Source organism: Cherax quadricarinatus, chromosome 36 (assembly GCF_038502225.1).
Source record: "Cherax quadricarinatus isolate ZL_2023a chromosome 36, ASM3850222v1, whole genome shotgun sequence".
In the NCBI taxonomy this organism is placed as follows: Eukaryota; Metazoa; Arthropoda; class Malacostraca; order Decapoda; family Parastacidae; genus Cherax; species Cherax quadricarinatus.
Genome location: NC_091327.1, coordinates 32,434,830 through 32,451,931, shown reverse-complemented (window position 1 = coordinate 32,451,931; position 17,102 = coordinate 32,434,830). Strand labels below are relative to the sequence as shown.

The following is a 17,102-nucleotide window of genomic DNA, read 5'->3' as shown; positions in this document are numbered from 1 at the left end:
TGAAGCCGATCTGGAGAGGCATTTTTCAGTTAATAATTGGGAAGTAATTTAATAAGATTGCAGAATTTAAATTTATACAAATCATTGTGAATGTCAAGCTTGGTTTTAATGAAATCCACCAATGATGAAGGTTTGTAGCCGATCAGAAAAAGCATTTTCCAGTAATTGATGTGATTCTAACGTTTCTATGTACAACAGTTTCAGTAAAATTTTAACCTATTTAGATTAAACTTATGTGGTATCACCATTCTTACAGAATATATCATGAATATTTTGAAGTCGATCAGAAGAAACTTAAAAATTGGCAGATGTGACTTATGCCACTCAGTAACAGGAATATTGTGGTCAGGAAGCTATACCAGTGGTAAAAATTTGAAGCCAACCAGGCGAGTCATTCTCCAGTTATGGCACATAATACAATGACATATTTTACTTATTTTGCTACATCAACAAATCTGCCTGCACATTAATAGGTATTATCCTGGCAGTAAGATTCATCAGTCATTAAATATTTAAGTCGTTCAGAAAATGAAGGTTGAAATTTATTTAACATGGTTTACGAGAATAAACACTGTATACTATTTTCCACAAAATGATCACATCTGCATATATATATTCTTGAAGTGTACTCTCCATTGTCGTCGATTTAGGAAGCAAATTATTAATCAGTATTTTGGAAGTTATACGAGGCATTTTAAATTGCTAAGAATAGGTTCAACAACTTTAGTCATAGGGTTCAAGAACTCTGGTTATGGGACTCTTGCACATGCAAATTAATCCATGAATCTGGCCTTAGTCACCGTACATAAATTATGGAATTTTGAAACCGATTTGATGAAACATTCTAGAGTGATGCTTAAAACAAAATCCAAAAGCGAGAAGAAAAAATTTCAGACATCTAAAGGTCCCAATTTCGTGCTAACTTTTAAGCCAGTTAAATGATAGTGGTTTAATTGGGTTATCCTGGGTTGTCAACCCTCTGGGTTAATACTACGAACAAAATAATCATTAAATAATTGTTCAATAGAGTCTAAAGAAAGTCTCGCTTATATATTCTTTCTCCAAACTAGTATCTTAATTTTACTAACTTTGCCAAATCTGCAATCTCTCTCAGGCAATTTGACCGAAATCACCTACACCCCCTCCCCCTCAGCCTCCCAGCTTCCCCAGGCCCTTACGCTTGGGCACACACACTATTAGTGACGGGCTACCCAACTTCGGAGAACAAGTTATCAGGTCATATTCCATTACATAGGAAGAACGAACGGGATACACAGGATGAATGACAGTGTACACCAGATTCTTCAAACCTTCCATGTTCATATTATACATTACATACCTTGCACCTCATCCTCCTCCTACCCTTACTCTCAGTGATATGAGAGTCAACCTTGACACACTGAACTGGTTGTAATCAGAGAGTGTGTGTGTGTGTACTCACCTAGTTGAGGTTGCGGGGGTCGAGTCCGAGCTCCTGGCCCCGCCTCTTCACTGATCGCTACTAGGTCACTCTCCCTGAGCCGTGAGCTTTATCATACCTCTGCTTAAAGCTATGTATGGATCCTGCCTCCACTACATCGCTTCCCAAACTATTCCACTTACTGACTACTCTGTGGCTGAAGAAATACTTCCTAACATCCCTGTGATTCATCTGTGTCTTCAGCTTCCAACTGTGTCCCCTTGTTACTGTGTCCAATCTCTGGAACATCCTGTCTTTGTCCACCTTGTCAATTCCTCTCAGTATTTTGTATGTCGTTATCATGTCCCCCCTATCTCTCCTGTCCTCCAGTGTCGTCAGGTTGATTTCCCTTAACCTCTCCTCGTAGGACATACCTCTTAGCTCTGGGACTAGTCTTGTTGCAAACCTTTGCACTTTCTCTAGTTTCTTCACGTGCTTGGCTAGGTGTGGGTTCCAAACTGGTGCCGCATACTCTAATATGGGCCTAACATACACGGTGTACAGGGTCCTGAATGATTCCTTATTAAGATGTCGGAATGCTGTTTTGAGGTTTGCTAGGCGCCCATATGCTGCAGCAGTTATTTGGTTGATGTGCGCTTCAGGAGATGTGCCTGGTGTTATACTCACCCCAAGATCTTTTTCCTTGAGTGAGGTTTGTAGTCTCTGAGCCCCTAGACTGTACTCCGTCTGCGGCCTTCTTTGCCCTTCCCCAATCTTCATGACTTTGCACTTGGTGGGATTGAACTCCAGGAGCCAATTGCTGGACCAGGTCTGCAGCCTGTCCAGATCCCTTTGTAGTTCTGCCTGGTCTTCGATCGAGTGAATTCTTCTCATCAACTTCACGTCATCTGCAAACAGGGACACCTCAGAGTCTATTCCTTCCGTCATGTCGTTCACAAATACCAGAAACAGCACTGGTCCTAGGACTGACCCCTGCGGGACCCCGCTGGTCACAGGTGCCCACTCTGACACCTCGCCACGTACCATGACTCGCTGCTGTCTTCCTGACAAGTATTCCCTGATCCATTGTAGTGCCTTCCCTGTTATCCCTGCTTGGTCCTCCAGTTTTTGCACCAATCTCTTGTGTGGAACTGTGTCAAACGCCTTCTTGCAGTCCAAGAAAATGCAATCCACCCACCCCTCTCTCTCTTGTCTTACTGCTGTCACCATGTCATAGAACTCCAGTAGGTTTGTGACACAGGATTTCCCGTCCCTGAAACCATGTTGGCTGCTGTTGATGAGATCATTCCTTTCTAGGTGTTCCACCACTCTTCTCCTGATAATCTTGTGTGTGTGTGTGTGTGTGTCAAATAATCTTAGCCTTGTTTGCTCGATTAATGTATTAAGTATTAGTTCTCGAAGAATGGTAATCTTTGGAATTTACTTACTTCGACTTCTCTGTCAAAAGTTTTTTTTTGTCAATTCTTGTGTACCTGCTCTCTCCCCCTTTCTCTCTCTCCCCTCTCTCTCTCTCTCTCTCTCTCTCCCCCTCCCTCTCTCTCTCTCTCTCTCTCTCTCCCCTCTCTCTCTCTCTCCCCCCCTCTCTCTCTCTCCCCCTCTCTCTCTCTCTCCCCTCTCTCTCTCTCTCCCCTCTCTCTCTCTCTCCCCTCTCTCTCCCCTCTCTCTCTCTCCCCTCTCTCTCTCCGCTCTCTCTCTCCGCCCTCTCTCTCCGCTCTCTCTCTATCCCCCTCTCTCTCTATCCCCCTCTCTCTCTCTCTCCCCTCTCACCACTCTCACCACTCTCACTCTCACCTCTCTCACTCTCACCTCTCTCACTCTCACCTCTCTCACTCTCACCTCTCTCACCTCTTTCACTCTCACCTCTCTCAGTCTCTGTCCTTATATTCCTCTTCCTGTGTTTCTCCAGCCTTCCCGTGCACACTTCAGACTGTGGTCAAGGTAGGAAATCAAACAAACTAAGAGTACTGAGCTATGATTGTCCCCAACACAGGCGACTGCGAGTAGGTCCCGCACGCACACACACGAATACACGTACACACACGCATGTACCCACACGCATGTACCCACACGCATGTACCCACACGCGTACAAGCAGCAACAGTTGCAAATTTATTATAAGTAAAGCCGATGGATTACAGGAAAATTTTCCTTTGGAAAGTACCTGAACAATGGAATTAAATAAAAGGTCATTAGGTTGAAGAAACCACTTGTAATTTAAAAAAAAAAAACTACGATGAAAATATTAGTGAAGACGAGAAAGCACGAGCATAACTCTGCAATTGTAGCTACAATACATATTGATAACTACAACCAGGTAATCACCCACAAACTGTTTTTATTTTAATCATGCAAGACCTAAACGCGTAGGGGTTACATAGCGCCATAGACATTCAGATTTATTCCAAGGAATTAGAGGAAAAGTCCATTTCCTTGGATCAAGAGATCCCTCACCGGCATCACTGCACTTCCCTAGAGGAGACGCCCAATACCCCAGTATTTACAAGAAACGAGTAAAAAAATTTCAACATTGCCATTTAGACTCAGCCGAGAAGACTGATCATGTTTTATTACAAAAAAGTTTAACATGACTGAGGGAAAATAGAAAAAAAATCAAGAAACAACTAGATAAAAAATGTTGCTTAAATAATTATAAACTAAATGGAATTAATTCCAGAAGGGAAACATTTTAATTATACATAGAGCTGTGCAAGAAAGATGACACGAGGTTGATTCAGATGAAATAGATTTTTTTAATTCAAGGATCTGGAAAGTCATGAAAATAATGATCCATGAACCGAAATATGATGCGTCTCAACCCAGTGACTTTCCAGGATTTAAGCTTTGTTAATACGCAAGTTTGAAGTAGAGGGAGAAGGATACTGAAAAAGATTTTAAAGGAAAAACTAAATATATACAAAATACTGACAATCATGGACCACATGAGGATGGACGCGGAAATATAGTATTACAGTGTTTGGCAGCTGCTGTTGAAGCGGCTCTCACTGTTGAAGCGGCTCTCACTGTTGAAGCGGCTCTCACTGTTGAAGCGGCTCTCACTGTTGAAGCGACTCGCGGACACTGTTGAAGCGACTCGCGGACACTGTTGAAGCGACTCGCGGACACTGTTGAAGCGACTCGCGGACACTGTTGAAGCGACTCGCGGACACTGTTGAAGCGACTCGCGGACACTGTTGAAGCGACTCGCGGACACTGTTGAAGCGACTCGCGGACACTGTTGAAGCGACTCGCGGACACTGTTGAAGCGACTCGCGGACACTGTTGAAGCGACTCGCGGACACTGTTGAAGCGACTCGCGGACACTGTTGAAGCGACTCGCGGACACTGTTGAAGCGACTCGCGGACACTGTTGAAGCGACTCGCGGACACTGTTGAAGCGACTCGCGGACACTGTTGAAGCGACTCGCGGACACTGTTGAAGCGACTCGCGGACACTGTTGAAGCGACTCGCGGACACTGTTGAAGCGACTCGCGGACACTGTTGAAGCGACTCGCGGACACTGTTGAAGCGACTCGCGGACACTGTTGAAGCGACTCGCAGACACTGTTGAAGCGACTCGCGGACACTGTTGAAGCGACTCGCGGACACTGTTGAAGCGACTCGCGGACACTGTTGAAGCGACTCGCAGACACTGTTGAAGCGACTCGCGGACACTGTTGAAGCGACTCGCGGACACTGTTGAAGCGACTCGCGGACACTGTTGAAGCGACTCGCGGACACTGTTGAAGCGACTCGCGGACACTGTTGAAGCGACTCGCGGACACTGTTGAAGCGACTCGCGGACACTGTTGAAGCGACTCGCGGACACTGTTGAAGCGACTCGCGAACACTGTTGAAGCGACTCGCGAACACTGTTGAAGCGACTCTCGAACACTGTTGAAGCGACTCTCGAACACTGTTGAAGCGACTCTCGAACACTGTTGAAGCGACTCTCGAACACTGTTGAAGCGACTCTCGAACACTGTTTAGTACCGTTGATAGAATGGTTACTACTGAATGTTGGCAGACAAATTAATGATGAGAAGTTTACCTGGAGTTTACCTGGAGAGAGTTCCGGGGGTCAACGTCCCCGCGGCCCGGTCTGTGACCAGGCCTCCTTAGGTCAGTGTCCCAGGATGCGACCCACACCAGTCGACTAACACCCAGGTACCCATTTTACTGATGGGGAACATAGACAACAGGTGGAAAGAAATACGTCCAATGTTTCTATTCTGGCTGGGAATCGAACCCAGGCCCTCACCGTGTGAAGCGAGAGCGTTAACCACCAGGCCACCAGTGTGCAAATACTGAAGAAAAAAGAATGTATGACAGTGGAAAACTTTTAAACTTCAGGTCTATATCACTAATGAGCCATGTAAACAAATAAAATAATTAGAAAAAGTGGATAAAACACTTGGCAAACAATAAGCTAACCACAAAATAATTTTGGTTTAGCTCAAAAATATTAAGATATGAAAAACTATTTATTGCTCTTAAAAATGAACAAGTAGATTGTGTTCATCTAGAATTTATAAAAGGAATTAGAAAACTACTGAGTATGAGGAATAAAAGACCATTACAACGGATAAAATTCTTTGACGGGAAAATAGCAATCAGTAGTAAGAAAAAAAAAAAAGTCCTCAAAGAAATCACTTATGGAGTGTCAAGATCTGTACTTGTTCTAACATTGATTTTAATTTACGAAAAAAGTAACTTCCCTAAAGGAATTTGTCTGTCGATGTAGTGACCTAATACATAATAGGGAAGTTATAGTGACTATTATCCTAAAAACTAGCCGAGATAAATTATGCAAATTGAGTGAAAGATAGACGATTGAATTTTAAACACAGTGTAAGGTTAATTGGAGAAAAAATTATATAACATTCATAATATAGACTGATAAAATATTGTAAGTGTTGAGAAGTATCGAGGAGTTACTAATATTGTTACCGCAAAATCATAGAAACAAAATAATGAGAAACTCTTAAGTTATGCTGTCAAATTTTAGTTTTCAGATACGTGGATACAGACGAGTCAAAAAAGTTGTTTACAACACATGAGCCAAAACTAGAATAGGTTGCTGTTGTGTGATAGATAAGATAGAGTAATTCTAAAAAGAGAGTTATTCAATTATTCCCAGAACTTATAAAAATATGTTAAAAGACTGAAAACAGTGTATAAAAAAAAAATATATATATATATATAATAATAATAATAATAATAATAATAATCGTTGTCTGATAGGAGGAAAGAGGAGACAGCCACACATAAGGTCATTAAAATATACAAATAATTCTTAATATCTTCACCCAGAAGAGGCCACAGTAGTAAATTCAGAATAGACCACAACTGATACTGGAAAGTTTTTCTTTACAGTGATGAACCAATGGAAAGGATTAAGAAAAAAGGGAGGTAGTCAGAGTTTTAATTATAGAAAACGAAAAAAATGATTAGTAAAAACCAGAACGGATTTATGTTAGATAAATTTAGATTTAGAAAAGACATAGGTAAGTACTGGTTTTCAAACCGAGTTTTAGATGCGTGAAACAGTCTTCCGAGTAGGGTAATCGAGGCTTGGACCTTGGGTAGGTTTAAAAAGAGATTGGACATATATATGAGTGGGAGGGGCTGGGTTTGATTGGTGTCGTGGTTACAAGAGTAAATTCTTGGGTCGCTTTGGGTAGTGGTGGCTCTGATAAGGACCTGCCTTGTTTGGGCCAGTAGACCTTCTGCAGCGTTCCTCCATTCTTATGTTCTTTGATCCTGGAGCTACAAGTTTGTAATCTCTCAGTCCCCATCCCCCAACATACCCGAGGAATCCCCACCTAGTAAAACCAACAATTTTCAACAAATCCCAAATGGTAAGGAATTGTAATAAACTATACTCTGACACCATAGTAGCTGACTCCGTCCGTGTACAGTAGTTAATTTAGCTCACAACTCGGTCGATTTTTTCGAGGCTGACCCAAGAGTCAGAGCTCACGCCTTGAAAACTCAATTATCAATATGGGTAATTTCAAACCTAAGTATCTAGCTAGTTAGCCACGTGCCCAGCATATTAATGCACGAACTAGCATCGTCTAGCTAGGCCACGTGCATATACACATTGTGATAATGTTGGTAGAATTACCCACAATATGTAAAGTAAAAGGACGCAAGTGCAACTAATGTGACATTTTTATTGTGGCAACGTTTCGCTCTCCAGGAGCTTTGTCAAGCCGTTACAAACAGTACATGGACACAGAGGGTATATATAGGCTCACTCTGAGCCTATATATACCCTCTGTGTCCATGTACTGTTTGTAACGGCTTGACAAAGCTCCTGGAGAGCGAAACGTTGCCACAATAAAAATGTCACATTAGTTGCACTTGCGTCCTTTTACTTTACACATACACATTGATGCACGTGTACACTGAGCCTAGATAGTAGGCCACGTGCACACACACTGATGCACGTGCACACACGGAGTCTAGGCATCAGACCACGTGCACCCACCCACTGATGCACATCTACTCAGCGAGCCTAGGTAGCAGGCCACGTGCACACACACATTGATGCACATGTACAAGGTTAGTCTAGCTAGCAGTGATAACACTAAAGATATTTGTGATATCATGTTTGTCTTGGGTTATCTGGAAATAAACAGCCACCACTTGAGTACTGTTATCTTCCCTACTACCACCACACCGACACCACCCACCTAATACCACTACCCTAACACCACCCAAAACCATTACCATCACCACCTATAAATTCAATATCACTGTCACCACGTCACCACAACCCACTTTCAACATTATTATAATCAAAAAGAAGCGCTAAACACCACTTTCAACAGCTCACCGTCACCATTCAACAAGACCCACCACCATCACTGGGCGTCCAGGGAGTAATTCAGACCTATGCAACTCGCTATGATTAATTAATTGGGTTTATCTTTTGATCACTAAGACCACTGGTAAACCTATCTGCATGGTTTAATTTAAAATATTTATTATGCACTCCATACCCATCCTGTGGGCGGTAGTTAAAAGATGTACAAGAATGGTATGAACAAGAATGGTATACAATACCAACAAGATGAAAACTGAGACGCATGTGGAACATCTGGGTATGTTTATTGTAGACGTTTCGCCATCCAGTGGCTTTATGAATACAGATTCTAGGACATAATTTGAAGACAGTAGAACTAAATACAAAAGATGAGGTAATCTGTCCCTCTGCCTTGGAGTTGGTGTGAAGAGCACCGTAGTCGTGAAGACTGTGGAGCAGAGGCAAGGAACCTGGCGCTTATATACTAACGTCAGGTGGATTGGGACGGGTAGCAGACGAAGGCATAGTCACTGGTAGGCGAGATTTCCCAGTGGAAGTCGGTCATACCCAAAGGGTTGGGTAAGTTTTAGTAGCCGTGAAGAAGGTCATGTAGATGTCCTTTGAACCAGGATTCCATGATTTTGCAGTGACTGACAAGTTGTACAAGAATGGTATACAATACCGACAAAATGAAAACTGATCATGAGATGCACATAATGGGTCCAAGGACTGGGCCGCAAAGTTTTGATAGTTAAACAAGTTACAGTGGTAATGAACTATTACTTGTTTGTATGCCTACATGAAGTAGGTCATACACAAAAAAATTTACAAAAACTATATATTTTAGCAACGTATCCCTGAAACAAAATAATAAAAGGGGATGTGTTATTTACAGTGAGCAAAGTCATGGTATTTACCCAAAATGGTTGATAATATACCATTGAGAATAAAATACTTTAACATTTCTTGATAATTTCTGAGAGAGTTGTCTGAATTCGTTAATTTTATCGCATTCCAGCACATAATGACGCAAGATGTGACAATTGTCCATCTGGCGAAGTTTACATTTAGTTTGGTCTTCATCTAATGGTGTTGGTTTAACCTCACAGATATTGGTAACTCAGCCAGAGTCTGACAACAATCTGCATATTTTGTTGGATCCACCATAGACTTGTGACGAAAGCTGGACTGACCGGTGTTATACTCGCTCAGTCTCAAGTCAATGAGGTTCAGTTGTAGTTATTTTCGTATTGTTCTGAAATTGCTGACTGACAGCCAAAGATTGTAATCTATTCCCTCATTGAAGGCATATAAAACTTAGCAAATTCATTAGTTCTATCATGCATCTGAAGACCAATGTGATGTGGAATCTACAGGTGTACTCTGACTAAATTGTTCACAATCCTACAATACCTGTCTCTGGCTTCTGATAAGCATGTCGCAACTGATACTTAAGGAGTTAAAAGTATTTATGGATGATGAAGAATCGGTTACAATTAAAGTGTCAACCTTTGATACATGAATACATTTGAGTGCAAGGAGAATGGCAAACAGTTCAGTTTGAAGAGTAAAGGCCTATTTATTGATGCGTGCTCCAATTTATGAGAACCACCACTCTGTATGCAGCCGCACTACCATTATTATTATTATAATCAAAAAGAAGCGCTAAGCCACAAGGGCTATACAGCAGCCGCACTACCAGCTACACCAGTGGACTGGTAAACAGAACCATCAAAAAACAATATGTGAAAGTGTGCACTGTGTGACTAAGGCTTCAGTACAGATAAAGGCATCCTGTTTGGCTTCAAGGCGAAGCTGTGGTTCTTTCTAGTGTATAGAACGAAGGTGAGGGAAAAGTAGGACCTCTGAAATTGGGAATGGACAGTTGACGGATAACGAATTGGAAATGAGTTCTCTATTCAATGATTATTTTATGTCAGTCTTTACACAAGAAGGCGTAAATGAGATTCCAGAAATTAACAATTATTCAGTTCTGAAGAATTCAAATTAATGTTACTGTCACGAGGGACATGGTTATCAAACAGATAGATAAATTTAAACAAAATAAGTCCCCGGGACCCGACGAGTTGTTTTCCAGGGTACCTGGAAAAATAAACAGAAGCAGCTTCTGCGTTTATTTTTCCACTGTGTAGGTATTTTATACCATTTCTTTCCAGGGCACGCAAAGAATGCAAGGTGAAACTTAGTCAGCCATTAACGAGCGTGTTTAATGCGTCCATCCTTACTGGTGTTGTTCCAGAGATGTGGAAAATTGCAAATGTAGTTCCTATATTCAAATCAGGGGATAAGTCCATTCCATCAAATTACCGTCCAATAAGACTGACGTCTATAGTAGGCAAATTATTAGAATCAGTTATAGCTCATATTATTAGAAGTCATTCTGAAGAGCATAATTTGATTAATGAATTTCAGCATGGGTTCACAAAAGGTCGTTCCTGCTTGACAAATTTACTGATGTTCTTCAATAAAATATTAGAGGTAGTAGACACTCCCCCGCTCCATGGAAGCGCGGGAGTGTCGCTGTTTCCTTACTTGACATAGATCATGTATCTGATTCAGGCGGAGGTTAGTTCCAGTTTTTACGATCCATCTCGAAAAATGCTAACTAGTGCTGAGGAAAGTTTGGAGGGCGCTTCAGTACAAGGGTTTGGATGGTTTGCTTGAGCATATTTACCCCAATAAGGACATTTCTTTCGATGACACGATCTCTAAGCTAGGGATATCAAGTTCTTTCCGCATATTTAGAATTTTGGTACTACGAGGGCATCCTAGGATTATCTAAATTGCTTAATTCTGCAATTTTTTCAGCCCTCCAAGGTTCCAGTTGGACACAAGAAGCAGTGGCACTGCATCATCACCCAATGATCTAATGTAAGCAAAAAACATCATTTTCACAATTTTAAAATCAGCACCACACCTGGGATGGAAGCCTACCACAGCTCTAAGTACTTGCTCTCAGCCTTTGTTACAGAAAGTCCAAGTAGTGGGACCTCAAAGCCTGGATACCTGTATCTAGTTACATAATCTGTCAGAGATCCATCATGCAAATGAATCCTGTTCACTGCACCTCTGTCGAGGACACCTATTATCTTAGTTTTCTCAGCAGAGATAATAACCCCAGGTCCTGACACGATGGTAGTACATGATTATGGATGTTTTGGGTGTTGGAGAATCCAGTGGTGTGAAACCTTATATCAGCAAAACTAGGCATGTCATTTAGTAAAGCATTAATTAGAATATTGAATAAGATGGGACTGAGGGCTCTTCCCTGTGGTGTTCATAATTGAAAGTCTTTAGTTACACTTCTGTGCCCTTGGAATAACACTGCAGACTTTGTTGGACATGTAGCCTTTAATTCAGAGTAGAAGCCACCATTCTCCTACATTCATTTTGGCAAATTCGCTAATGATTATATGTCAGATAGCTATATCAAAAGTAGATTTAAGGTCAAGGAAGGTAGTGTAGGAGCTGTCAGAGAGTAGGGTGTGAAAGGTGGTTAAGCATGAAACCGAGCAACCGAAGAGAAATTGTTTGATTCTGTGCACGAGACGATTTATAATACTCCTCTCACAAACAGCTGGTAAGAGATATTGGACGAAATGCATTTAGTTCATCGGGCATTGCAATGTGAATAATTAGCATGTTGGTCCACGATTTAGGGAGTTCCCCAGTTATATAATTTATGTTGTATAATTCAGGTAAAGGATTACCTGGTACAAGTAATACCATTCCTGCTGAACATAATACCAGTCTCTCCCTGGCATGTTTGTAATTTAATTACGCCTGTGAGATACTGGTAAAATTGTCGTAGCTAGATGTAGCAGCCCAAGCAGTAATCAGTCCTGTTTCCCTTAATTCTGTATCCCACCGTGCCCGGCTAAGTAAGGTGTGGGCGTTGAAACCACTGACAAATGTTTCCCCGTCAGTTTGCCGAATTATTATTATTATTATAATCAAAAAGAAGCGCTAAGCCACAAGGACTATACAGCGCTGCTCAGTTTGCCGAAGCTCTGTTATAAGCTTCCTGGCAGCAGCAAGGACAGTTTGAAACGGTTTCAGCACTTCAGGGAAACGATTTTTTTTATAGTCTAGAAATAGTTTACGAATAATAAGTTTCAGTGGTCGAATTTTAGGATTATTGTAGTAGTTATGAGTCTTATATTAGGTATGGTTATTATGGAAGTTAGTTAGGTTTGGAGTACCAGGTTTCAGTGGTTATCCAGGCAGTTCTAAGCAATTCTGAGTACTGTTTACAAGGTCATTGTTAATGGTCTCGACAGAAGAATATTTATAGGAGTTATACCACTAACATATGCAACAAAGTTGTGTTCCCGCTGGAAGGTGGATCAAATCTCACAATGACTCATTAACTGGGTCCAGTCTGTTGTCGGCTGCCACCTCACTGAGTAGCCCCGTCGTCTATCTCTTATTTATACAAACACAAGTGCACAAAACTTATCGTGTACACACGACAAGGTAACAAAAACTTACCTACCTAACTATCCTCTGTTTAATTAACACATTTTTATTTATGCAATCAATGCATTCATTTACTGTAATAATATTTTCTCTGGAATATCTTACTGACCATATCCTAATGACCTAGAACTATTATCATGGAAAAGGAACAATAAAATATTACTACACCTTTCGTATTAGTAATACGACTGTTATCTCTTTCATGTTAAAAACAGATTCTCGCTCATACCTCACTATAGAAATTAGGTTCACATAACATCAAAAACAAGCATACAAACTAAATACACAATTCTTTCTCATGGCACCGACTACTTGTGCTTGTAGTAATGACTAACATTTCGCTACGAAAATTAGACACACGCAACATCTGGGTATCTTTATTGTAGACGTTTCGCCATCCAGTGGCTTTATCAATACAAATTCTAGGACATAACTGGGAGACAGAACTATATGCAAAAGATGAGCTAATGAGTCCCTCAAGAGTTGGTGTGAAGAGCACCGTAGTCGTGAAGATTCTGATTCTTCACGACTACGGCGCTCTTCACACCAACTCCAAGGCTGAGGGACTGATTACCATATATTTTGTATATAGTTCCACCGTCTTCCAGGTATGTCCTAGAATTTGTATTGCTGAAACCACTGGATGTTAGCGCTTTAACGTCAACAATAAAGATACCCAGATGTTGCACATGTATCTACTTTTCATCTTATCGGCATTGTATACATTTCACGTACAACATTTCACTAGTTCAGGTAATCCTTCCTCTATCTCATCTCTCTCATTTTTATTGCTTCTTAGATCTTATAATACATTAAACTTCAATTGTCCATGGAAAACTATTTATCTTAGGTTCATAACTATTTATATTCATCTTAATTTTCTCATTTATCAATTTTTTTAAAGAATAATTTGCTATAATTGCGTGGTAAACAAGGACATCATAAAAAAATCCTGCGTTTCCTATGGATGTCACAGGAATGTACAAGATGTCTGGCATTTATGTCACAGGTAATGTTTCAGTATCTTAAGGTGGAAGAATTTCACGGTGGACGAGGAGCTTTGATAATAATAGGCAAGTCAGGACATCTTTGTTACATAAAATAAACATTGAATTCTGTTATATATATTATTATTATAATAAAAAGGAAGCGCTAAGCCACAAGGGCTATACAGCGCTGCTCTGTTATATACAGACATGGCTTTTGACAGGAAAATATCCTGATAATCACAGGTAGTTTATGTATCGTCCTCAATTCGAGACGTTTCTTTCAAAAGATACCTTCCTGTGCTTTTAAGATGGTCTTTTCAATGTTTCATAGTAGTGAATGTTTCTTGTAAAATGCTGATATAAGATCAAAATTTCTAACTTACCCTATAGAGCAGACATTTCTATTTCCTTATCTCAGATTATCGACTCCTCGGATGACATCGTCATGGAGTCGTAACTCCCAACTCTGAGAAAGAATTTATTGGATTATTGTAGATTAAACATATAGCATTATATTCGATGTTATCCGATGCTTCTACATAGCGACTAAGCAAATTAAGGTTTACGCTAAAATTATCTCAACTATTTACCTCTTGCAGGGGTATTACCATTTTATCATACATTTTAACAAAGTTTACAATTTTTTCATTGTGTTAAATCTCATTATATTACACGTGTATGGTAACGCCAACTCTTGAAGAACAAAGCTACTAGATGATTTATTTGAAAAAAGCGATGACTATATGAAACCTAAATTATTATAACCAAATAAAGCCCTTGAAGCCTGCAAATATTTATTCACAGCTGATGGGGATCATGGAATTCCAAAAGTACTACTCCTGAGATACGGTAACTATTTCCGCACTTCTTTTTTAAAGATGTCTCGGAAAAGGAGGTAACTGCAACATGCATCTACACCTCTATCATATTTTATTTGGTAATTATAGTTCACTGTCATTAAGATAACTTCTAAAGTGTCTTCTTGTCTCTTAGCAGAATATTCATACTTTCTCGTCCATTAACACAAACATCCTGACCTGCCAGGGAAGATTTAATCTTTCATTTGTTGTTAATAATTACTAGTACTCATTCTTAAGTTATGTTAAAATTTAGGCTCTCATGGGAGAGCGCTAAACCCGAAGGAATTATAAAGCACCTGTCTGGGGTGGGATGGAAGGCACAGGAACTGGAGCACAGATCCAACTGCCTAGATCAAGATCCCATCAAGGAATCTCCCTTAAGGACCTAAAGTCACAAACACATCAGCGTATTACCACCAGACTCGCACTTGGCCAGTCAGCACTTAAAACAACAGATTAAAAGGTCCAGGTGAGAATGATTAAATAATCTGTTTATAATATGTATTATGGAACTTTTATCTTCTACATAATAATATAACATTAGTAATCACTAAAACATATTTAGGACATTACTCGAGACTTGGACGCACCAGTGAGAAGCTATCAAGGCAGAGCTCACACATGCTCTCTTAATTCTTCTCACCCGCACCCACCTACACTCCCTCCCCCACCCACCCACCAACACTCCCCCACCCACCCACCTACACTCCCTCCCCCACCCACCTACACTCACTCCCCCACACACACACACCTACACTCCCTCCCCCACCTACACTCACTCCCCCACACACACACACCTACACTCCCTCCCCCACCCACCTACACTCCCTCCCACACACACACACACCTACACTCACTCCCCCACCTACACTCACTCCCCCACACCCACACACCTACACTCCCTCCCCCACCCACCTAAACTCACTCCCCCACACACCCACCCACACTCACTCCCCCACACACACCCACCCACACTCCCCCCCACACCCACCCACCTACACTCACTCCCCCACACACACCCACCCACCTACACTCCCCCACACACACCCACCTACACTCCCCCACACACCCACCTACACTCACTCCCCCACATACACTCACCCACCTACACTCACTCCCCCACACACACCCACTTACACTCCCCCACACCCCCCACCCACACTCACCCCCACACACCCTCCCCCCAAACACCTACACTCCCCCACCCCCCACACCCCACACACACACCCTCCCCCACACACCCACCTACACTCCCCCCACACACCCGCCTACACTCCCCCACACACCCACCTATACTCCCCAACACACCGACCCACCTATACTCCCCCAACACACCGACCCACCTACACTCCCCACACACACCCACCTACACTCCCCCACACACACCCACCTACACTCTCCCACACAACCACCAACACTCCCCCACACACCAACCTACACTCCCACACACACACCAACCTACACTCCCCCACACACCCACCTACACTCCCCCACATACACTACCCCACACACCCACCTACACTCCCCCACACACACCCACCTACACACACACCAACCTACACTCCCCAAACACACACCCACCCACCTACACTTCCCCACACACCCACCTACACTCCCCCACACACACCCACCTACACTCCCCCACACCTACACTCCCCCCACACTCACCCACTTACACTCCCCCACAAAACACCTAACTCCCCCACACACACCCACCCACCTATTTTCCATCACACGCACCCACCCACCTACACTCCCCCACACCCACCCACCTACCAACACGCCCCCCCACACACCCGCCCACCTACACTCCCCCACAGACACCCACCCACTTACACTCCCCCCCCACACACCTACCAACACTTCCCCACACACCTACCAACCCTTCCCCACACACCCACCAACACTCCCCCCCACACACACACCAACATACACTCCCCCCACACACCAACCTACACTCCCCCCACACACACCCACCTACACTCCCCCACACCCACCCACCTACACTCCCCCACACACACCCACCTACCAACACGCCCCCCACACACACCCGCCCACCTACACTCCCCCACACACACCCGCCAACCTACACTCCCCCACACACACCTACACTTACCCACAGACACCCACCCACTTACACTCCCCCACACACACCTACCAACACTTCCCCACACACACCCACCTACACTCCCCAAACACCCACCTACACTGCCCCCACACACCCACCTACACTCCCCCACACACCCACCCACCTACACTCCCCCACACACCCACCCACCAACACCCCCCCCACACACACTCACCCACCTACACTCCCCCACACACCCACCCACTTACACTCCCCCACAAAACACCTACCTAAACTCCCCCACACACACCCACCTACACTCCCCCACACACCGACACTCCCCCACACACACCCACCCACCTATTCTCCCCCACACGCACCCACCCACCTACACTCCCCTACACAAACCCCAAAACACACCCACCTACACTCCCCCACACCCCCCCACCTACC

At 42.9% G+C, this 17,102-nt stretch overlaps 1 long non-coding RNA gene across 2 annotated transcripts in view; it reads right to left on the bottom strand.

The window, feature by feature from the left end:
• Positions 1-17,102, bottom strand: part of LOC128691421 (uncharacterized) — a 175,827-nt gene that overhangs the window by 141,030 nt on the left and 17,695 nt on the right. For both annotated transcript variants that reach the window (XR_008407426.2, XR_008407427.2), the window contains exon 2: positions 14,105-14,187. This is a non-coding gene — a long non-coding RNA (uncharacterized lncRNA). The remainder of the gene's footprint in view (positions 1-14,104; positions 14,188-17,102) is intronic.